Here is a 25,978-nt window from a genome sequence, read left to right as displayed (position 1 = left end):
TGAATGTGATGGTTATGAATGAATGTGATGGTTATGAATGAAATTGAATGTGATGGATATGAATGAATGTGATGTGATGTGAATCAGGATAGATGTGAATGAATGAGATGTGAGGTAAAATGAATGAGATGTGAGGTAAAATGAATGAGATGTGATGTGAGTGAATGTGATGTGGTCTGAATGGATGAGATGTGAGTGAATGTGATGTGGTCTGAATGGATGAGATGTGGTCTGAATGGATGAGATGTGAGTGAATGTGATGTGGTCTGAATGGATGAGATGTGAATGAATGTGATGTGGCCTGAATGGATGAGATGTGAATGAATGTGATGAGATGTGGATATGGATGAGATCTGATGAGGATAAATTGAGGAAAGATATGATGAGATGAAAATGATGTGATTGGATGAGAATAGGAATACTTATGAAATGGTTTTGGAATTAATTAATGTGCTTTGATGTGGAGCAATGTGGAAAGACGAGAGTTTGTTATAGAAACTGTATTTTTGAACTGTTTTTAAACGACTGTTTTATGTCAAGAATGCTGGAGAAGCATTTTGACCGTCTTTTGAATGAGGTCGTGGAGACCTAATCTGATAAATTTGCAATAGCTGACAGCAGAGAGTCATTGGAGGACGTATCGCGTAGCAAGGTCAGCCGAGGTCTTGGAGACCTAATCTGATAAATTTGCAATAGCTGACAGAGAGTCATTGGAGGACGTCTCGCGTAGTAAGGTCATCGGTCGAGGTCTTGACCAGCCTCGGTTCCATTAAAATGGTAAGCTTCCAGTACGGTGGATGAGGGACCAAGGAAGCGGCCTATGAGTGAAGCGCTAGGTCTGCGAAGGATCCTAGAGGGTGCTGACCATACGGTGCTCGGGCTGTGGGTCACCGACGATACCCACACATGCATCCTGGAAGATATTGGAACAAGGAGTAAGAGTTGTTTTCTGAATTCGGGAATGGATCTGGTTGTGACCTTGTTGGTTCTCAATGGATGAGTCCATGGCTATTTTATATGGATCCATGGTTGATCTTGCTGATCTTCAATGGAGATTCCATTTTTGATATGTGAATATATTGCCGGTTACTACTATGAGCTAAGAACTATCAAAAAGGCCCCTGAGTGGATAGGTGGTGAGCATTCTTGTTGCCAATGATGCCATAGGTACATCGATGAAGGAATGATTGGAAATAAGGATTCAACCGGAGATTTTGAGGATTATGATCAGTGACAATGGTTTCATTAAAAGATTATTTTTTAAAGATAGCCGATTTTGTGAAAAAGGCAACTTTATATTGGGTGTGTAAGTGGTTTGACTAGTTTTAAGTTTGCATGAATATCCGACTAAGGGGCCTCAGAACTCTTTTCCCTGGTACCCGAGACAAAACCTAACCAAATTCTTAATTGGATCCCATCACTACAGTGGTTGGGCGGTTGGCTAACCCACGGGACTGGATGGGGTTAGGCTGGACTGATGGATCCCTAAATTGAGACTCAATTTTGTTATAGTATGATAGATGAAGTAAATCCCGGACAAAAAATGTTCTATGGAAAAGAATCAATGGCTGTGCCTCTCAATGAGGAAAAAAGCGTTGGTCTCTATGATCCAAGTGCAATCTTTTTCCTGATCTGACTATGGGACTTACGGGTTTGGTCAGCTCAGTTCAGTTAGTTAAGGCTTTTGACTACGTTAGAGAAAAATTTATCCTGGAGGAATCGCTCGTGCTTTCCGAGCAAGGGAAGTTTTTTTCGGGTTCGGTTTTGGAAGAACAGATGGATTAGTCTCTTGTCCGAATATCCGTGGGCGAGGCCCGAGTAGTGTGGGACCCTACCCCACGCAAAAAGTGCTACTTTCGCTGTGCTAGCACCCCTGAATTCGTTGCGCGGTGGGGACAGGGATCTTACAAAAGTAAATCACATAGGACATACATAGTTACACTCTTTGGACATCACTCAAATAGAATTCAATGCGTAGATATACAGAATCTAAAAAGTTTTATCTATTCTCTCCTTCATAAATTGAATTTCTCTAACGAGAGAACTATTATCTCTCCTCTCTAAAGAGAGAACTATTATCTCTCTTCTCTCTCTCCAACACATAGCCCATTTACACACAATTTATTTAATCCAAACCAATTTGGTTCCAAAACCATTAAATGAGCTTAGTAAGTTTATTCTCAACTATTATGATACAAAGCCACAATGAGGATGAATGGGACGAATCCTAGTGATGATGGTAGTAACTGGAAGATGATTATAACTTTCACCAGATCACTATGAGATTAGTGGATTGTGCTGTGACAGATTGTTGATGTTTGACCTTTGATCCAGTGGATCTAACTAAGGAATGACAAATTGAGAACTTGCATAACTAAAATTTTCGTGGGGAATGTTCAGATGGAATTTTCGGTCTAATGGACCATTATTGTGTTAAGAATATGAATGTTATGTATGTTTTGAATGAATTGTTCTCTGATAATAATGAGTTCTGTATGTTCTTCTTGTAGAAGGGATCTTTATCCCGGATTCTATGTGGGTTGACCAGACTATAAGGAACCCCAGAATCAATTGGATCTTAAGGTGAAAGAGTTTATCCTCCAGCTCTGCGAGGTCAGGACATCTCGCATTTTTTAAGTGGGGTAGGATGTAAGATTCCTCCCTCTAGATTTTGAGGAGTAAAGGTATAAGAACCTCCCCTTCTGCTCTTATAATTATTTCCCTCTCTGAAATAGAAGAAAGATCATGTTCTACCCTGTTTTGGCCTAGAGAGAGATAATCCAAAATAGAGATATCTTTGGATATAAAAATCCTCCTAGTGTCTAAAATGGATTCCCCTGAAACAGAAGTTCAAAATGAACTTTTCAATGTGCATTAGGAATTAATTGAAAATGGTATAAGGGACCTTAGCCTAAGGGTCTACATTTTCATAAATTTTTGGATTATGGTCCAATTAAGGTTCCAATGGGCCAATTGGATTAATCCAAGTGTTGGGATGATATAAATCCAAAAGAATAAAAGAAAATACCCAAAAATGAGTAAATGCTCACATAAGATGAAGAGTTGACTGAGTACAAGGTTTATTAGTTAAAAATTAAGAGATATTACTAAAAAAAATAAGATATTTTAAAATAATGATGCATTTTTGACACCTTGGTAAGGAAAGGGGGACTCTTGAAGTAGGCACCTTTTTCACATGTGTGGAAGGGTTTTTAATTCAAAAAAATTATGATATTTTCATCTCTCCTCTCTCCTGGATTAAACCAAATAAAAAAGGGAGCCAAACTGGTCCAAATCTTGTGCAAATTGAGTCAAACTGAACCTGGAAAATTCTAGAACCCAGTTGGACTTGATTAGTGGCCTCTCTCACCTATAAATAGACCCTCAGTCATTTGTAATTGGATATTGGAGCTATACCATGCCAGTATTATATTAAAATAATCATATTTTCTATTATCCCTTAATTTTTTCTCTCTCTTGGGAGCTTGGAGCTCTCTCTCTCTACAACAACTCTTGGAGTTTCTCTTCTCCTCTTGGTCGACCAATTGATTGGTCGGGGGCTTCACTGCAATTAGAGAATCAAGCCAAACTTGGAGGCAAAATCGATTTTTAATGGTTTTTTCTAATTTTCTCAATAAGTTTCTTCTTCTCAACCCCTCTCAAGCTTGAGAAGCTTTCTAAATGATTGTTTTGATTCAAATCAAGCTTTCCCTAAAAGTCTTAATATTTAATTAAGAGAAAGTTAATTATTATACTTATTGTAATGCTTTCTTTAAGTAAATCTCTCTCTCTAAAAGAATAGCCATCTTTATGGCTAAATCCCTTGGAAAAGGATGATTCTCAATGATAGTCTCTTAATTCAAAGCTAAACTCTAGGCTTGATGAGGTAGAGATTAAGAAAATGATATTTTCATGATTTTGAGCTATTAAAATAATGATAAATTCTTTTAGATTGTTTATGAGTAGTTAAAAACTACTTTAATTCATTCTAAATGAGAAATGGATTATCCTAACAATTTAAGAAAAGAGGAATGTTGAAATTAGCTTAATCTAGTGGGATAATCATAGTTATGTTTATAATTATAGTTAAAATTATGATTTAAATTCATAGTTTGATTTTAAGTATAAAAGAGGAACTACTATCAACACATGTCATAACTCAAAAATTCCATTCAATCCTTGTTTCTCACAAAACAGTATCACTCTGGACTCTCCGTTACAAGCTTTTACTCTTTTAGGAAAATTTGAGAATTATCAGTAAAATAGCAGCGAAGCTATGGTAAAATTTTCAGAAAATAATACATATCTTGTTTTTATACATAATGCTAAAAGAGGACTTCCTATCATATTTTAGGATTGGACATCCTATGCAAAAAGAATGATTTTCATCATATTCATGGGAAATAAATTTTTTGTAGTTATGCATAATCAATTGATTATAAGAAAAGAGAAATTTTTGGTAAATTTATTTTTATGCAAAAAGAGGAATTCCCATGATATTGGAGATCCAAGTAATTAAATGATAAAAGAGAAATTTTTGGCATAATTCAAATTATGAGTATTTATCAAAAGTGAAATTTTGAGTATTTTTATTTTTATTGGAAAATAGGGGTAGAATTGATTTTTGTAAATCCCATGAATCTTTTACTCAAAAAGAAGAATATTCAATATAACTTACTTGAGAAATTTGAGAAAGAATATGAAAATATCCATCGAGAAAACTTGGATAATTCTTATTCAGAAAAAGGAAATCTAGAATCCCAGGGAGGATCGAGGATCCAATGAGTAAACGGAAGTTTAGATTTAGTTCTCATTAATGAAGCTTAAGGAATGAAAATACAATATGTAAATGCTCTTTCTGAGTTTTTACTATTCAATTTTGATAAGGTTTATTTTTCCCTTTTTAAACCTTCAACAACACTTTGATACGTAGATTCAATGGGATCGAGAAAAAGTACATTTAGCTAGGCCAAGCAATTAGCAAAAACTTAGAAAAGTCCTATCGGTATCGAAAGTTAAAAAACGGTACTAAAAAGTGGATGTGATAAGATGTGATGTGGAGTTGAATGAATGTAAATGGATGCGATGTGATTAGATGAGATGTCAATGTGGTAAGAGGAGATGTGAATGCGATGTGAGAAGATGTGAATGTGATGTGATAAGATGTGAGTGGATGTAATGAGATGTGATGTGATGTAAATAGATGTCGATGTGAATGTGATGATATGTGAATGGATGTGATGTGATGTAAATGGATGAGAATGAGTTGTGAAGTGATAGTTGTGCATGTGAATGAATGGATGGATATGGCTAGATGTGAATGTGAATGAATGGATGGATGTGGATGAATGGCTAGATGTGAATGTGAATGAATGGATGGATGTGGATGAATGTGATGTGAATGGAATGAATGTGGTGATGTGGATGGAATGAATGTGATGTGATATGGATGGAATGAATGTGATGTGATAGGGATAGATGTGGATGGAATGTATGTGATGTGATGTGGATGCAATGAATGTGATGGATGTGAATGGGTGTGATGGGATATGAATGGGAGTGATGAGATGTGAATGGGTGTGATGGATGTGAATGGGTGTGATGAGATGTGAATGGATGCGATGAGATGTGAATGGATGTGAATGTGATGTGATGATATCCGAATGGATGTGGTGTAATGTGAATGTGATGTAATGAGATGGGAATGGATGTGATGTGATGTGAATGGATGTGATGTGGATCTGGGTAGATGTGAATGGATGTGATGTGATGTGAATGGATGTGATGTGGATCTGGGTAGGTGTGAATGGATGTGATGTGATGTAAATATGATATGATGAGATGTAAATGGATGTGAATGTGATGTGATGAGATGTGGATCTGAATGAATATAAATGGATGTGATGTAATGTGAATGGATGGATGAGATGTAAGGTGGATGAATGTGATTTGATGTGGATCTAGGTAGATGTGAATGGATGAGATGTGATGTGAATGGATGTGATGTGATGTGGATCTAGGTAGATGTGAATGGATGAGATGTGATGTGAATGGATGTGATGTGATGTGGATATGAGTAGATGTGAATGGATGAGATGTGATGAGGATGGATGTGATGTGATGTGATAAGGATCTGAATAGATGTAAATGGATGTGATGAGATGTGATGTGGATGAATGTGATGTGATGTGGATAGATGTGATGAGATGTAATATGATGTGATTAGATGAGAATGGATAAAGGATGATGGGAATAGATATGACTGGATGTGGAATAAGCAAAGTGAATTGACTTAGAAGAATGTGGAATAACAAGAAATGATGTGGAACAATGTGGAAAGATGAGAGTTTGTTAGAAACTATATTTATGACCTGTTTTTAAATAAATGTTTTATGTCAAGAATGCTGGGGAAGCATTTTGACCATCTTGTGAATGAGGTCATGGGAGACCTAAGTGATAAAGTTGCAAATAGCTGACGGAGAGTCAACGGAGGACGTCTCGCGTAGCAAGGTCGAGGTCTTGACCAGCCTCAGTTCAATTTAAATGGTAAGCTTCCGGTACGATGGATGAGGGACCAAGGAAGCGGCCTATGAGTGAAGCGCTAGGTGACCTGCGAAGGAGCCTAGAGGATGCTGACCATACGGTGCTCGAGCTCTGGGTCACTAAAGATACCCACGCGTGCGTCGGGGAAGAAAATGGAATAAGGAGTTAGAGTTGTTTTCTGAACTTGGGTATGGATCTGGTTGATTGGCCTTGCTGGTCCTCAAAACGGATGAGTCCATGGCTCTTTTATATGGATCTGTTAGTTGATCTTGCTGATCTTCATGGAGAGTCCATCTGGATTTTTCCTATGTGATTATATTTCCAGGTACTATGAGCTAGGAACTATTGAAAAGGCCCCTGAGTGAACAGGTGGTGAGTGTTCTGGTTACCAATGATGCCATAGGTACACCGATGAAGGAATGATTATAAATTGGAATTCAAGCTAAATATTTTAGAGGATTATGATCAGTGATACTATGGTTTCATTAAGAAGATTGTTTTAAAGAATGCATCTCTTCTAACACCCTCTTCTTATAGCTCGATGTAGGCACAAGGTAGACTTTGTGTTTGTAGTAAATGAGTCCCCACTACAAAGCTCAAATGCAATAAATCATCATGGGACCCTTGCTGTAATTTTGCCACATTGGTGCCACTTCCTTATCTAATAAGTATTCCTCTTGGATATCCAATATCCAATCTTTATGTACCTCCAAAATTCCCATGCATGTACATGCCCACATATGTGGCAATGCACCTGCCACAACATTCTCTTTCCCTTTTATGTAAGAGATTTTGAAATCATAGTTTTGTAATGTAGCCACCCATCTTCTTTTCTTACCACTCCTCTTATCGATAAGCTTAAGAAAGAGGCTCTCTTTTGGGATGCCATAGCAGATGAAAGCTTCCAAGAGGTCAAGGGATGCTCACATCAGCCCCCATACTTATATGCCCAGACTTCACAAAGCCATTTATGGCTCCAACTGATGCATGTGGAAGAGGAATTGAGGTATTTTGTTTCATGGAGTAATTGCATTTGAGAGTCGAAAGCTTGATGAAAAAGAGATGACTATGCATTTCTATGATCAAGAGGTGTTAGTAATACTTCATGCAATAAAGAAGTGGCATCACTACTTCTATGGGAGTCACTTCTTTGTGAAGAGTGACTATAGAGTGCTCCAATATTTTTTGTCTCAACCTATGCTATCTCCTGATATAAGCACATCACTTAATGAACCTCCTATAGAATGATAGCAAGCCCAATAATCCCTCAATTGAGTGGTATTTGTAGGCATGGGCTCTCTTAACACGTTCCACCTTCTTGGGATTCACCATAATGCCTTTCTTGCTCACTATATGTCCAAGATACTCAACCTTTTGTGCCATAAATGTACACTTACTCTCCTTTGCATATCAATTCTTAGCCCTTAAGGCATCCAAAATAGCCCTTACATGCATTAAATGCTCTTTCTCTCCCTTGCTATATATCAAAATATCATCAAAGAATATGCAATTAGGAAAAATTTGGACTCACTTTTGGGCCTTTTAAACTCTTTGAGATTCTAGGGAATATTCCATAAGGACCAACGAGGGTGAGGCTTCCGTTTTTACGAAACTTTTGAGGTTACTTTTTAGTGGGGAGGCCATAACTTGAGCATAAAAACTCAAAATTTGTCGGAGGTTGGTGTGTTAGAATCCTCTCATCAAGATCTTTCCAATGATATGCTACATGATATAGTTTTGAGGTACTATGGATAGAGTTATCCACGATCCCCCTTTTCATAATAGAATGATGACTTGGCATTTCTTAGAGGGCCCAAAAATGAGTCCACATTTTCCCTAATTGAGCACCCATTTGTAGAGAAAGGGGACGCATTACATAACCAAAATGTCATAACCAAATAGTGGTAGAGACCCCTCTTGGTTCGAAACACCATCTTGTACCCATTACCTTCTTTGATTCTTAATTGGTGATACCTCAATCTCAAATCAATCTTGGAGAAGAAACATGCACCTTCAACTCATCAAGCAAGTTATCAATCCTTGAAATAGGGAATCTATTCTTGATTGTAGAGTTATTCAAATCCCTATAGTCCACACATGTAAAAAATTATGTCCTTCTTCTTGACCAAGAGTACGGGTGATGTAAAAGGTGATTGGCTAAGAGCAACCCATCCCATGTCCATAAGCTCTTGCACTTGCATCGCCACTTTATCCTTCTCCGCTTTTGACAATATATAGGGTGGTTTGTTAACGGGCTTGGTGTGTGGCTCAAGCTCTATCCCATGGTCTACCTCTTGTTTTGGCAGCAAGCACTTTGGCATTTGAAACACATCGTCATACTCCTTTAACAATCTTTTATGCATAACTTTGTCCTTTTCCTTAATGCTACAAAGCTGTAAGACATATATGCATCCCATTTTCTTAAGCTCCCTCTTAGGTTGTGTTGCATGTACTCATGCTCATTTCATAATTCTCATCTCATAAGGCATAACACTTGCTTCCATCAAGCAATCCATTCAAAGCCTCTTACACATAGGCTAAAATGACAAGAAGCAAAACCATCCACATCATATATAATCCCAAGTAATCATAGTGCATCCATTAAGCATCAATCTACCATTCTCCGAGTATATTAATTCAATTCGCAAATCAAATCCATATAACATATGTGAGCATATAGCTTCCATGGCAATGGCAAGCTTGCAAGAAACCTTAGGAATCAAGAAACTATGGATGAAGCTTCAATGGAGTTATTTCTTAATCAATAGGGTTCACAAATGTGGCCAAGCTTGCCCTTATGATGAATCATCAAGGTTTTACCCAAAGCCAATGTCATTTTCTTGGTTTCTTGATAAAAATTTATGGAAATACATGTAATTTCAGCCCATAGGTAACCAAGCAAACTCACCAATGTGTTCAAGCTAGCAAATCACTTGATTGAAGTCTTTGAGAAGCCATTCACAATATTACTAAGCATCAAATGCATTCCACTTGCTACCATTGTATGTAATCTTAACAATTTGGACTCTAGCCCCATGTAGAAATCGTCGCCTCGCTAGCTTCTTGTGAGGCTTGGGAGAGAAGATGAACAACTTGGAGAGGTTAGAAAAGCTCACAAATTGTAGACAAGAGCTCATAACAAGAGGTTTGCTCCTATGGAAGCCAGGGTTTGCAGGAAAAAGGCTCAAAATGATGCACGAAAATTACATAAAATTTTGAAAATCAAGAAAGTGCCAAAGATAAGCCCAAACTTATCAATATATGGCCAGTTTTGCTTCCAAAATGACCAAGAAAATTAGCAAAATGTAATTTCTCAAGATTTCGTGTGGCAAGATTAATGGAAAACCAAAGAATTAATTTTTAGGTTTGGGGAAGGCCAGAAAATTAATTGAAATGGATCAAAAACAAGAGCTTTGATACCAATGAAAGAAAGCTACATCTAGATTAGCCTAACTTAGCTTGGATTAACCTTGGATTAGCCTAGCTTAGAGAGATTAGCCTAGGTTTAGAGAGAAGAATGGTACTTTTCCATTAGTAAGTGATTAGTGCTCAAAATACGCTTATGTCTACTTGTATACAAGACCCCCCTTTTCACATTACACTTTAATGTGTCCATGGACATAATTTGGGAAAAATCACATTCCCATTTGAAAAATGGGATCATGGTGAACTTGTCCAAAATTTTGTCAAAACCCCCTCATGTGACATATCATTTGAAAGACCTTGAAGAGTAGAATCTAGATTTATTGTAAGATTCCTCTCTCCAGCTTTTGAGATGCAAAGGTGTGAGAACCTTCCCTTCAGTCTCTCGTAATCATCCCCCCTCAGAAATGGAAAAAGATCTTGTTTTACCCTGTTTTGGTCTAGAGAGAGAAAATATTCTAGAGAGATAATACAGTTTTGAAATATTTTTGGATAAGTATTTTCTCCCAGTTAATAGGAAGAGATCCCTTGAAACAGAAGTTCAAAAAGAGTTTTCCAATGTGCATTAGAAATCAATTGAATATGTGTATTGGACATCTTGGCCTAGGGGTGCATAATTTATGAATTTTTTTTATTAAGGTCCAAAGAGTGCTCTAAAGGACCAATAAGATTAATCCAAGTGTTGGAATAACAAAAATGCAAGAATAAAAGAAAAATCTCCCAAAAATGAGTAAATTCTCACATAAGATGAAAAGTTGACTAGTACTGTGTTTATTAGTTAAAAGACGAGGTTTTTTAGTAAAAAAATAGATTTTTTGACACCTCAGGATGGAGAAAGGGGGCTCATGAAGGAGGCGCCTAGAAATCACATCAAAGGGGTATTTTTTAATTAAAAAATATCATAAAGTGACTAGATATTTCATCTCTCCTCTCTCCTCTTCAAAAAGTGGGCAAAACTAGTCTAAAACTTGTCTAAAATGAATTAAACTAAAGCCGAAAACCTCTAGATCCTAGTTGGACTTGGTTGATGGCCTTCCTCACCTATAAATAGACTCCCAATCCTTTGTATTTTCATATTGGAGTATGCTAGTGAAATTTTTAGTTTAGTATATTTCTATTATCTCTCTACCTTGCCTCTCCATTATGAAGTTTTGGGGCTTTACTAATCCTCTTTTTCTCTTGGAGATTACCCTCCTTTACTTGGTGGCCAAGCTTCTTCTTTGAGGGCTTCACATTTTCCTAAAGAATCAAGCCAAAAACCAAGGGTAAGCCTAAACAAGGTGTTTTACTCTTGTAAATGGTAATCTTCTTCCCAACCCCTCTAATGCTTGGGAAACGTTTTAATCCATGGTTTCTTCTTAAAAACCATGCTTTTATTGTTTCAATGGATTAATGCTTATCTTTTATGCTTAAAAGTAATGTTTTTGGATTTGTAAATCTCTCTTTTGTAAGAATACTCATCTTTATGGATTAATCTTTCTTGGAAGGATAGATCTTAGTCCTAATCTCATTTTCTTAACCAAAACTCTAGGCCTAACAAGCTAGAGATGGAGATTAAGCATTTTTATGATTTTTAATCCAATTAAAATGAGGATTAATTCATTTATGCATGTTTTATGTTAAGAAAATTCATATTTATTCATTCTAAAGTGAAAGAGAGCTTGTGCTAACATTCTTATAATTATTTTCATATGGAAGTCATATTTGGGTATTTATTTTCTTAAATAAACTAATTTTTATGTTAAAAGTATTATTTTAACCATTTTTTGCGAGAAAGTTATGGTAAAAGTTTTCAGTAGAAAATGAAGGTTTATGCATAATAAATTTTATTCTAAAAGTGTAATTTTGGGCATTATCATTTCATAGAAAATGCGAGAAAATTATGGCAAAAATTTTAGTATTAGAAAATGAATTTTTTTTGCATAATTAATTTTTATGCTAAAAGTGGAATTTTGAGCATTCTCATTTCATAGAAAATATGGGAAAGTTATGGAAAAATCTTTATCATTAGAAAATGAAATTTATGCATAAATATTTTTATATTAAAAGTGGAATTTTGAGTATTATCATTTTATAGAAAATGTGAAAAAGTAATGGAAAAATTTATATCATTAGAGAATGAATTTATGCATAATAGATTTTATGCTAAAAGTGGAGTTTTGAGCATTATTCATTTGTCAGAAAAATAAAGAAGGTTATGCACAAATTTTCTAGATTCATTCAATTTATGAGAAATCATGGAAATGATTATGAATATAATTCATTTAGATAAAAAAATGAATTAGTAGGTGTGCATAAATATTTTATGCTAAAAGAGAATTTCTATGATATGTTATTTTGGGAAAATAGAGAAAAGAAGGGAAAATATTCATAGGGATGCATTGATAAAATATAGATAAAATTTTAATTAGAAAGAGGAATTATGGGTATAATTGATTTTGTAAATCCCATGAGGTCGTATGCATAAATCTTTTATTCAAAAAGAAGAATATTGAGCATATTTTACTATGGGAAAATTGAAAAAAGAATGGAAAAAATATTCATTGGAATGCATTCAGAAATCATGGATAAATTTTAATCAAAGAGAGGAATCACGAACATATTTAACTTTCGGAAAAGTGAAGTATACATCTAGATTCTCGAAAAAAAGAATCTTGGGTACATTCTGAAACGAGAAAAGGATTTCCCAGAGAAAAGACCAGAAACATGCATAGTCGGATGAACGTAAATAATTGTGACTGGCTTATCCCTAGATTCCCTGAGAAAGGAATATGGAATTCTTGAAAGGATCGAGGATCCAAAAGAGAACAGAAATTTAGACTTAATTGAATTAAGTCGAGAAAAAGTTGCCTTTAAACTGAGCTAAGTAATGGCAGAGACTTAGAAGCTCTGTCAGTGTGAAAAGTAGAGTGACTGTACTCTTAACCGTGTTGATTGTGGAACAAAAATTCTGATAACTAGATCAAGGAAAGTTGATAATCAAACCTGATTTGCTCAAAGCGAAAAGAGACCATCCTGTTAGTGAGGTGTAGAATGATGTGGATTGATGTGTGGGATGATCTGGGTGATGTGTGGATTGATATGGAGTGATGTGTGGAATGATATAGAATGTGAGGAATGATGTGGAGTGATGAGAAGTGATGTGTGGGATGTGTTGAATGATGTGGAATGATATTAAGTGATGTGTGGGATGTGTGGAATGATGTGGAGTGACGAGGAGTGATGTGTGGATGATGTATGGTTGATGTGGATTGATGTGTGGATGATGTGAATGGATGTGAATTGATGTGGGATGATGTGAATGGATGTGATGTGAATTGATATAGAAAAATGTGGAATAATGAGAAATGACGTGGAATGATATGGAATAATGAGAAATGATAGAGATGATGACGAGGAATGATATGGCATGATAAGAGATGATGAGGAATGATGTGAAAAGATGTGTAATAATGAGGAAAGATGGGAATTTTGTTTGAAAATTGTATTTGTATGTGAAACCTATTTTTTAAAGATTGTTTTACGTCAAGAATGCTGGAGGAAGCATTTTGACTATCTTGTGGAATGAGGTTGTGGGGACCTAAGTGGAAATGTTACAAGCCGACGGAGAGTCAAAGAAGGACGTCTCATGTGGCAAGATCGGGCGAGGTCTTAACCAGCCTCGGTTCGGTTAAAATGGTGAGCTTCCGATACGTGGATGAGGAACCAAGAAAGTGGCCTATGAGTGAAGCGTTAGGTCACCTGCGAAGGAACCTAGATGGTGCTAACCATACCGTGCTTGGACTCTGGGTCGCCCAGGATACCCAGACGTGCGTCGAGGAAGAAAAAAAAATGAGTTGGAGTTTGTTTTCTGAACACGGGCATGGATCTAGTTGTTTGGCCTTGCTGGTCAATAGATGAGTTCATGACTCTTTTACATGGATCCTGTTGGTTGATCTAGCTGATCTTCAATGGAGAGCCCATATGGATTTTATGTGATTATATTCCTAGGTACTATGACCTAGGGACTATTGAAACGGCCCTTGAGTGAGCAGGTGGTGAGCGTTCTCATTGCCGATGATGCCATAGGGATGTCGAGGAAGGAATGATTGGAAATTGGATTTCATGATTGGAAAGTGGAAAAGTTGGAATTGGATCTTGAAACTGGAATACTGAGGATTATGATGGAAATACTATGGTTTTATTGCAATGCTGTTTTGGTTGAAGATAGTTGAGTCTAAGAAAAGGCAATTTCATATTTGGTACGTAAGTGGTGTGTCTATTTAAGTTTTACATGAGAGCCGACTAGGGAGCTTGGGAACTCTTTTCCTTGGTACCCGGGACAAAACATAACCAATTTTTTATAATGGATCCTATCGATACAGTGGTGGACGATTGGCTAACCCATGGGATTGGATGGGGTTAGGCTGGATTGATGGATTTCTATACTAAAATTCAATTATATTCAAGTTACGATAGTTGAAGTAAGTCACAGGATAATCCTTGTTCTATGGGAAAGAATCAACGGCTGTGCCTCTTGATGGGGAAAAAAGCGTTGGTCTCTATGAACCAAGTGCAAGTTCCTCCTTTGATTCGGCTATGTGACCCATGGACTCGGTCAGAATACAAAGGATAGTTAGGCCCTTGACTACGTTAGAAGATTTTTCCTGGAGGAATCGCCTATGCTTTCTGGGCGAGGGAAGTTTTTTTCGGGTTTGGTTTTAGATGAGCCACCGGTGGATTAGTCTCTTATCTGGACATTCGTGGGTGAGGCCCCGAGTGGGAAGCTCTGCCTTGCACGTAAGGTTGCTACTTCCGCTCTGCTAGTTCTCCTGAATTTGATGCACAGAGAGGACATGGGATCTCACATCTACAATCCCCGACAAATTTGGAGTTGACATGTTCAAGATATATATAAAATTAACTGGAGTGATTGATTCCCAAAATATGAGATTTTCCAAATTATCTAATATTGACTAATTTAGCCTTGGGCCCAAATTACATGAGACCTTTTAACTTTGTTACACTCTCTAAGGTTACAACCTTTGATAAATACCATTCATCAAGCATAAAAAGCTCCACTATGGGTGATTAATTACCATTAATTTATGCAACACACATACATAAATTTATGCACATTTTCTCTAACATAAACTCTCTATTTACACTTTAATTAACCTAACACTTCAATGAACCTAAATTAATACATTGGGCTACGCTCTAATTTTCATAATTGAAATTAAAGCCATGATACCAAATGAAACACCCTACCTATGTGTCCGCCCAAGACCGATATGCATTTGCAAACAAGGGAGCACAACATACATTTGCAAACAAGGGAGCACAACATACATTTGCATGACAGCAAGATTAACCTAACATACGACAATACACGTTTGTAAAACACGGAGAACACCATACATCCATAGAGAAGGGAGAACAAACACGTAGAACATCTTCAAAACCCTTGTAACACCAACAAAAACGTTATCATCAAGGAAGAGTCCCCACCACCCCTTTACGAGGGAGAATTTTTGAAAAGGAGAAAGGAGAAGAGAAGACAAGTGTTTGGGGGTTTCTTTCCCACACGCCTAGATGTATTGAGGCTCACAATTATATATATATATATATATATATATATATATATATATATATATATATATATATATATATATATATATATAATACATTGTATTATGTGCATGTGTAAGAGAGAGAATATACATACACACACATATATATATTATGTATGTATGTGTATCTATAGGTATGTAAACATGTATATATAAATAGATTTATATGTATGTTGACACATACACATGTATGTTCATGCACACACAGACACAAGCACATGATACGTGCACACATGCATACAAACACACATACACACACTTGCATGCATGGACACACGTGCAACACATAGAGATATGCACACTTACACACATACTCAAGCTTACATATACACACAAGTGTATACATGCACACAAGCACATAAATACACTCACATACACAAGTACATGTGCACACATGGACATGCACACACTCACACACACATATGCACCTGCACTTGCACACACATAGATGTACACACAAGTATATTCACATGCTCACACACACGTACATGTAGACACTCGCTATGGATACACATAAATAAAAACATACACACCATGTACACACACACACAATAAATACACACTAACACATACACACAATCAAGACACATGCACGACACATGTGTTGAAGACAGTATACAATCACACATACGTGTGTATGTGTACACACAATCACACATATATGTATGCAAAAGAGAAGAGAAAAGACATTGTATATAAGATACACTTATTTAAGAGTACACACACATCATCGTGCATCCCCACGTATTAAAATTTAATATTAATTAAAAATATGTGTATATGTGTTTATTTATTTTATAAATGCACATGTATATATAGATATACGTCTCTAAATATAATAAAATATAATATTATAGATAATATATATTTACATGTGGGTACGTGAGAGAGAGAGAGAGAGAGAGAGAGAGAGCACGTGTGCATGAGAAAGAAGTATGTTTGTGTGTGTGCATGAATGTATGTGTAAGAGAGAGAAAGAGAGAGAGAGACATAGACATGGAAGTCTATGTGTGAGACTGTGTGGAAGGAAAGAGTGTGTGTTTGCATTAGTACATGTGCATGTGTGTACATGTGTGTGTGTGTGTGTGTAAGAGAGAGAGAGAGAGAGAGAGAGAGAGAGAGAGAGAGAGAGACATTACATATAAGATGCATTTATTTGAGAGTGAGCACACCTCACCACCACTGATCCCTACCATTAAAATTTAATTAAAATTATATATGTGTAAATCTATTTAAGCGTGTGTGAGAGAGAGAGAGAGAGAGAGAGAGAGAGAGAGAGAGAGAGTTTCTATGTGAGAGTGTGCGTGAAGAGAGAGAGAGTGTGTGTGCATGTATGTGTGTGTGTAGGAGATAGTTTGTGTGGGAGGAGAGAGGGTGCATTTGCATTAGTCTATGTGCGGTGTGTACATGTGTGTGTGTGTGTGTGTGTGTGTGAGAGAGAGAGAGAGAGAGAGAGGCAGATAATTTCTATGTAGGAGATAGTTTGTATGGGAGGATAGAGTGTGCGTTTGCATTAGTGTATGTGTGGTGTGTACATGTGTGTGTGTGTGTGTGTGAGAGAGAGAGAGAGAGAGAGAGAGAGAGAGAATACACATGCATGTGCGTACATTTGCATCTGTGGTGTAGAATGTGCTTGAGAGAGAGTGAGATGGGGCAAACCTGAAGAGAGAGAGAGTATACACATGCATGTGCGTACATCTGCATCTATGTGTAGAATGTGCTTGAGAGAGAGTGAGATGGGGCAAACCTGGAGAGAGAGAGAGAGAGACAGAGAGAGAGAGAGAGAGAGAATAAAAAGTAGATTTTGATAAAATATAAACATAAATATAAATTAAATAAAAAATATATATGCATATACGTGTATACATGTGTGTGTTTTTATTTACATTTATACATACATACATGTATGATACATGCATACATGTATGTATATATACACACACATATATGTTTGTTTGTGTGTGTGTTTAGATGTGTGTATGATATATCTATCTATATATTTAAAAGTGGCCACAGCTTATTACCCCATCTATGCACATTAAAATTTAATCAAAATTAATTAAATTATGTTGATGTTTGTATTTATATTTTTAAATACATGTATATATGTATAAGTATATATGTCTATATATAAGTATATGTATCTAAAACATAATATTGTATATACTATATATTTACATATGTGTATATTTGTGAGAGAGAGAGCGCTTCTATGTGTCGGAAAGTGTAAGAAAAGAGAGGGAGTGTGTGCACGTGTGTGTGTGAGAGAGAGAGAGAGAGAGAGCCTCTCTCTGTGTGTGTGAGAGAAAGAGACAGAGAGAGAGAGGCTTTTTCTCTCTCTCTCTCTCCGCTCGCTTTCTGCAAGGTGGATCTCGCTCTCAATTTTCCTCTCTTGAAAATTTCCTATCATTTTGGAGAATATGACGCTGGTTTTGGGTTTTCCGTAATCTTCAACATGATGTGATTATTTTAAAAAAACTCTTATTTGATCCTTCCCCAAATTTTTTTAAAAAAGTACTTAATTAGGTCATGACTGAAAAACACTAGTCAAGGCTCGCTAAATTTAAATAACCGTTGCAATGGCATACGTACGGCACAGGTGATCACAAAATGATACGGCAGAAAATGTGTCGGGAAGGGCAAAAAGCAGTGGGCGCAGGACAGAAAAGCAGATGATCACACACAGAGTAGCAGAAACCAAAGCAGAGAAAAGCAGCGTTGTTGCAAGTGAGTCTCTCTCTCTCTCTCTCTCTCTCTCTCTCTCTGTCTCTGTCTCTGTCTCTCTCTCTCTCAAAGACTCACATACCACAGATTAGGTCAATTCCATTAGACAGGAAAAATCCAGTAGATTAGGGCCTTCCAATAGGCCAAGATAAAATCGGTTAAGGTAAATCAGGCTCTAGTTAGACAATTCTATTAGGGAATTTATTGATATTACCATTAGACTTACTCGATGAGGAAAAACCCAGTAGGGCATTCCAATTGGTCAAGATATAATTGGTTAAGGTAAATCAGGCTCTAGTTAGACAATTCTATTAGGGAATTTATTGATATCATAAATAAATAAGCTTCACTAAAACAATGCTTGCATTTTAAATCCATACAAATTTTCTGTTGACGCAAATGAAAAAATACCGTGGCCATTGTTTTCATGGAGAATTCTCCTCATATAATCTCTTTTTCCCAATCTTTTCAAAAGATATTTCTGATTGCAAATTTTGATTTCATGGCTTGGTCTGAAAGATATGATTTTTGGCAGTTACTTGAGTATTAGGCTTAATATGTATGTGTGTGTGTTTGTGGTGGGGGGGGGGGTGTAATTCTATCAAATATATGTCTAAGCTCCATTGTTTTGTTAAATTTGTAGCTACCTACTAATAATAGCAAATTGACACCTTATATATATTTTTAGAAACTTTAAATCTCCAAAGGCATCTTTATTTTGCACAAATATTTGGGCATTCGGCGTTAAGCTCTCAAAGGCCAATATGAGAGAGAGAGAGAGAGAGAGAGAGAGAGAGAGAGATGTATTCAATGTCTACAAGAGACCCGCCTATGGGACCAAGGAGAGTTACAATAGTTGCATGAGGTAACTGGATCATAGAAAAAAGAAAATAAAACAACTAGCTACATGGGCTATAGTGATCATTTGAAGAGACAAGATAACAATATGATTACAAAAAAGTAGCTATCTAGCTCATATCATGAAATATAAGATACCATCTAGACTGTGCAGGGCATCATCTATGACCTTATGTAGGTTCTCTATGTCCACCTATGGTTGTCTAGGGTCTGCTAGTGCGCTGCAGATGTGCTCTATCCAAAAACTCAATCTGAGAAAGAGTGCCCTTATTCTGGAGTGGGGATTTCCCTTTATTTGAAAAGAGAGGCGTTTGACAAATTCGTGGAAAAGAGGGAAATCTGGGAATCTGGCTGACCTACAATGCATTTCCTTCCCCATGTGAGTACCCTGTCTCGTAAGAGATCAACCACATTATTTTCCTACTAGACCTGGCTTGATTCACACAAGCTGGACATGGCTATCTGTTCCAGAGCTTCCCATCAAGCTTCAAAAGCACTTCTTGAGAGTTATGGAAGATGGCCTGATTGAAAAACTTGATTTTCTATATGGACACGTCCCATGCCATGAGGATTGCCATTGCTTAGATGAGGGTGTCTTTCCACTGGCTCTGGATAGAGGGTGGGAGAGTAGAGGACACACCATCAGATGTGTGGATATGCAGACTATAATGGACTAGGGATGTAGAGACTAAGCACCACTACCCATTGAGATGCCCGGTGTACTATGTGATAGAAGGAAGGTTTGGTTCTCTTAAGGGAGGGGTTTGACTCCCGCATGTGAGTGATGCATTACCTTCTACCTTCTAGAGATGTTTGGGCCTCTACCTTCTAGAGCTTTGGCATCACAAAGAGGCTACAGACTCCCACGTTGAATTAATTTCTGCCTTATCTTTATATAATCCAACAATCATATACAAGCCTATTCCCATGTGAGCTCTAGCGTGTTGAGATATCGAGCTCATCTAGTGAGGCGGTGGACACTGATGATCTGCCCGGGGGATAGGTCCCACACTTACACCACTGGCATGGTTGGTGAGATCATGGGTGATATGCGGCCAGTGGGATGACAGGTTGTGTGGTGACAGCCATTCTAGAGACTGCATAGTTATAGCACCAGCTCATTTAGTTGAGTTCACACTATAGAGAACCCTAGTATGTATTTGGTTGAGTACCTTTTCATATGGTGTACTCCTATCTTTGTATATGGTGTGTTGAGTGTTGTGTGAAGAAGAAGAAGATTTTCAGCCTCTCACCTTGTGTGTTCTCTTTTAGGGTTTTGTGAGTGTGTGTGTGTGCTTGCAAGAGCTCAAGCTCTCTTCTCCCCTGCATCTTTTCATGGTATCAGAGCCTGGTTCATGCTAAGGACTGAGCTGTAAGCAAGAGAAGCACAGGAAGCGGTACAAGGGTAAGAGCTTCATCTACTCTTCTCTATTTGTGTTGGCGACTACACCCTTGTCGGGAGCTCTACGGGAGGCACCGGCAAACAATCTTTGATTGAGGAGCTTTCTTGCGAGAGTAAAGCTATAGGGCAACTATACTGTCCTTTGTCCTATTGTATATAATTTTTCAGGCCGAAAACGTGTTTCGGATGCGTTAAGACCTCCGTTTTTCATCAAAAAGCAGGCGATTTTGAGCACTGCAGGCAAGTCATCGATTCTCTGCAGAACTCTGTTTTAAGAACTGCAGGAAGACAGATTGGTTGCGCATTGTGTGTGCTGCAAGGAGGTCAACAGTTGTCATTGGGTGTATGTATGCACATTGAGGTTACTGGTTGTGAGATTTGAGTGTAGTACAGTACCGCTGCAGAAAATACAGCAGTTTGTGCAGGACAAATCAGAGTGCTGTTTCTGTAAAATTGTGTGTCTGGCAAGATATCAAATGATGGCATAAACCAGATTGTTGCTGAGAAGCTTGATAAGAACAACTTCCATGCTTGGAGGTTCAGGTTGACAAATTTCCTGATGGGAAAGGGTTACAGGGACTACATAGAAGATGAGCACGAAGAGGCACCGGAGATACCGGAGATCAATCCGACTGCTGCAGATGTGAAAGAGTTCAAGGATTGGAACCAAGGAGCCAGAAAAGTTATGTATTGGCTCTCTATCAGTATACAGGACACCATGATTGGGCACATATAGGATGCCAAGTCCCCGAAGGAGGCGTGGGACACTTTGGTAAAACTCTATGAAACGAATACCAAGGCACGAAAGATACAGTTGAAGAATGAACTTCATACTGTGGAGAAAAAGAGTATGTCTGTGAATGACTATGCATTGAAGATAAAGGGTATTGTGAAATCCCTTGCATCTATTGGTGTTTCAGTAGATGATGATGATAAGGTGGAAGTCTGTCTACGTGGTCTCGGGTCACAATACAAGGCGTTCAAGACGTCTATTCAGACTTGGGAAAACATTCCCAATTTCACAGATTTGGTGTCTATGTTGATTATAGAAGAGAAGAGCTTGGGTGAAGACCAACAGTCGTCACAAAACAAAAACAGTTCAGAGCAACAGGCCTTCTATACAAGTTCAGGAAGAGGATGAGGTAGAGGAAGGCCGTGGACGCGGCCAAGGAGGTGGCCGAATAGGTAATCAGAATTATGGCCAGCAGCAGCAACAACAGTCTCAGAATTCACAACAACAATAACACGCAGGTGAAAGAGGCCAATTCAGAGGCAGGGGGAGTCAAAGAGATCGTGGAAATTGGCAAAGGCAGTATAATGATACACGTGGATGCTTTTATTGTGGTAAGCCTGGACATGTGCAGGCAGATTGTTATAAGAAGCAGGCTGACATGCAAAATGGAAAATTGCAGCAAAACAACTATGCATCCTCGACCAGAAACAATGAGGATAATGAAAGGTTGTTTGCTATGCAGCATGTTGTTAATGCCATGTCTGAAAATGTTGAAGCAGCACATAAAGATGATATATGATACGTTGATTCAGGTGCTTCAAACCACATGACAAGTCATGGGGAGTGGTTCAAGGAGATGAAAAACCTTAAAAGACCAGGTTTTGTGGAAACAGGGGATGACACTGCTCATCCAATTGCCCATGTTGGAGATGTGCCATTGTCTATGCAGGATGGCAAAGTGAAGTACCTTGCAGATGTACTTCATGTTCCGAACATAACAAAGAATTTGGTTTCGTTGGTCAAATGATTGAGCAGGGTTTGCAGGTTCGGTTTAACCCTGATGGTTGTTATGTTGAAGACTTTAAAGACAAGTGCAGGTTGGTTGCAAAAGGCAACAGAGTGGACAGAATGTTTACATTGAATGTAAACATGCCTGAAGTGAGTGCTGTGATGTTTGCAAATGGTTCAGGAATTGTTGCAGACACAGACATTTGGCATAAAAGAATTGGACATGTGAATGTGCAGAGAATGAAGTCTATGCAGACTAAAGGAATTGTGACAGGGCTGCCAAAGTTTAAAGTTGAAGGTATGCAGAAAATATGTGAAGCATGCCAATTTGAAAAGCAAACAAAGCATGTATTTCCACGTGACAGAAATGTGAGCAGAAATGCACTAGATGTTGTGCATTCAGATGTATGGGGTCCTACGAAGACCATGTCTATGGGAGGCTGTAGATATTATGTGACATTTATTGATGACTACACAAAGAAAGTGTGGGTATACTTCATGAAGGAGAAGGGTGAGGTGTTCACTCATTTTCAGAATTTCAGAGTTATGGTTGAAAAGCAAACAGGGAAATATGTAAAGTGCCTAAGGTCAGATGGAGGGGGAGAATACTTCTCCAATGAGTTCTCTGAATTTTTGAAGAAGAATGGTATTCGGAGACAGTTTACATGCAGATACACTCCGCAGCAAAATGGAGTTGCTGAGCGGAAAAACAGGCACATTGCTGAGATTGCGCGAGCATTGATGGGAGAGAAAAATATGCCGCATAGCTATTGGGCTGAGGCTGTTTCTACAGCAGTTTACATCATGAATAGGACTTCAACTGCAGCCATACATGATGTAACTCCAGAGGAGAGGTTTACTGGTAGAAAACCTGATTTGTCTCATCTGAAAGTCTTTGGATGCATTGCATATGTGCATGTGCCAGATGAGCTGAGAACTAAGCTGGATCCAAAAGCTGAAAAATGTGTGTTTATTGGGTATTCCCTTGAGCAAAAGGGATACAGGTGTTATAACCCTGCTACATGTGAGTTGAGGGTAAGCAGGGATGTTGTTTTTGATGAGATGAGGAGCTGGTATGCTGCTGAAAAAGAAGCTGTTGGGGTTGATGTGAGTGGAAGTGTGGTTGCACAGAATGCAAGTCAGCAATCACAGTCTTTGAGTGGACCAAGAGAGTCCTCATCTAGTGGTTCAGTTGATAGACCATGGAATGGCAGGCTGCATCATAATACCAGTCCTGCAAATGTGATTAGTACATCACATAAAGGCAAAGAGAAAGTGATTGAGCCCCTTAGTATGCCTGACATTTCTGCAGGGCATTCTCATGTTGATGGAGAGTCTAGTGGCTCAGAGATGAGCCTTGATGAGGATCTTGGGATACCAGCTATGAGAACACCTGGTGTAAAGAAGGCTATGGAAGCCATGAATGCAAAGCTGCGAAGATCTGGGAGAGTGAAGAATCCTGTGCAGAGGTTTACCTATGATGGTTATGTGGCACATCACTATTGTGATATGCAGCGGAAGTCTTTGTATTGGAAGATCCTGTCACACAAATGCTCACACCGTCTTCTGTATCCTGAGTTTCGTGAGTTTAGCAATCCACTTTAATACTTCAAACTTTAAAGAGTTGAGAGAGAGAGATATGAGAACTGTACACCATATTGGGTCCCGAATTACCCACTAAAGGGCCCCCTATCCCGATAACGAGATAGTATTTGCTTTATTTCTTTAGAGAGAATGACTGTGGACTGTAGATAAGCCAAACGCAAGATCTTGGAGGATCGGAGAGTGGCTGATCTGTACACTGCTGTAGAAACACCTCGATGACCTGATCTCGAGCCTATGCACTCTTCCCAAGGGCATGAGGAAGGGCTGCACACCTGAGGCTGAGAGAAGAAGAAGGTGGACTGTTCTACACTATGTTAGAATGCTGAAAACACTTATGAATGCTGTGTTACCTTCACCAGATGACTGTTGCATGTATGGATGATGCACAGAAGGCTGGATACTGATGCAAACTGTTGATTCAGGGCTGGAAACTGCTGCGGACAGAAACGCAGACCTGTAGGGATGCTGATGGACTGAAACGCAGAGGTTTTGGGACTGCTGGACAGAAACGCAAAGGTACTCTGTTGCTGGACTGAAACGCATGAATGTACTGCTGCTGGACAGAAAACGCAGGCTGGCTGCAGGCTGATTGCTGGCGTTGAACTGAGGCTTGACAGTATGCTGAATTAGAGACTGTAGTGGACTGAATCAGGGCTGCTTTGATGCTGAAAACAGGCTGTTTGGAGGCTGATGGAAGGCGCCTAGGGCTGACTAAAGCAAGGGGTTCTCAAGGCTGGAGAAAGGATACTCCTAGGGCTGAGGAGGAGAGCTCTTAGCACAATGAAGACTGAATGAGAAACTAAGCCCTATGCAAGCCTATTTATACTAACTGGAGGTTGGTCATTTAATAAAGTTTATATTTATAAATGCCCAATAATGCAAATAATGCTAAATAAATACTATTAAATATGGAAAAAATACTAGATAAATCCTAGTAAATTTCCTAAGGCTTCTGGGATGTTCTAAATGATGCACATGCATATGCATGCATATTATGCAGGATGCAGAGTGCTTTCTGATGCAAACCCTAAGGCTTCTACTGACTCTACATGCATGAATGATTCTCTCCAAGTGGGTTAAGGGACTTAACTGACTGACTGACCCACTAAGGCTGAGGAATGACCTACGTAGCTCGTGCCTGACTTATCCTGGACTGAGGATGTACAATGGGGTCACGACGTACGACAATTATCATCCTATTGGGTTCTAAAACTGTACAACTGTTGCATTTCTTATGATGAGCCATCTTGTCACCATGCACTGAGTGCAGAGTGCATGTGACAACTATGCATACATGGCAAAAGTTGTGCAGGTTGTAGAGCCCACATGCATTGATGAGGCTGTTGGAAATGTGTGTTGGGAGAAAGCTATGGATGAGGAGATGGATACATCATATGGAAATGAGACTTTGGATGCATTGAGACGCATACTGAGGTATGTGAGGTCTACTTTGCATTGTGGACAATTTTATGAAACTGGGACAGAGATATGTGTACGTGGGTACACAGATGCTGATTGGGCTGGTAGTATCTCAGATACAAGATCTACTAGTGGCTTCATGTTTTCTTTGGGGAGTGCTGCTGTGACTTGGAGCAGCAAGAAGCAGCCTACGGTTGCTCTATCCAGTACAGAGGCCGAGTACAGAGGTGCTGCTATGGCAACATGTGAGGTAGCTTGGTTGAGAAAGCTACTTGCAGATTTGGGTCTATCAGTGGATAGACAAGTTGTCATTTTCTGTGACAACATTAGCAGTATACAGTTGGCTAGGAATCTAGTTTTTCATGCTCGCACGAAGCATATAGAGGTCCACTACCATTTTGTCAGAGAGAAGGTTTTGTTGGCAGGAGACGTTGACCTTGCTTATGTCAGCACACAGGATCAGGTCGCTGATAGCTTCACCAAAGCATTGGGTACAGAGAAGCTCCGTAGATTCAGGGCTTCGCTTGGTGTACATGAGATGGAGTTGAGCTCGAGGTGGAGTGTTGAGATATCGAGCTCATCTAGTGAGGCGGTGGACACTGATGACCCACTTGGGGGATAGGCTCCACACTTACACCACTGGCATGGTTG

At 38.4% G+C, this 25,978-nt stretch overlaps 1 protein-coding gene across 3 annotated transcripts in view; it reads left to right on the top strand.

Moving 5' to 3' along the window:
• The first annotated feature begins 17,807 nt into the window (after window positions 1–17,807).
• LOC147619814 (uncharacterized) overlaps window positions 17,808–25,978 on the top strand; it is a 61,507-nt gene continuing 53,336 nt past the window's right edge. Inside the window, exons 1-2 of one of the 3 annotated variants that reach the window (XM_086825657.1) lie at window positions 17,808–17,943; window positions 18,178–18,305. The gene's annotated coding sequence lies outside the window, so the exon portion shown is untranslated. Of the gene's footprint in view, window positions 18,039–18,119; window positions 18,306–25,978 lie in introns of those variants that run through there. The other 2 variants (XM_086825656.1, XM_086825655.1) reach the window with 2 other exon arrangements.

The sequence above is a fragment of the Cibotium barometz genome, chromosome 32 (genome assembly GCF_041138505.1).
Source record: "Cibotium barometz isolate CiBa-2024 chromosome 32, ASM4113850v1, whole genome shotgun sequence".
Taxonomy (NCBI): domain Eukaryota; kingdom Viridiplantae; phylum Streptophyta; class Polypodiopsida; order Cyatheales; family Cibotiaceae; genus Cibotium; species Cibotium barometz.
Note: the sequence above shows the minus strand (reverse complement) of the source record. Positions and strands in the feature narration are given on the sequence as shown.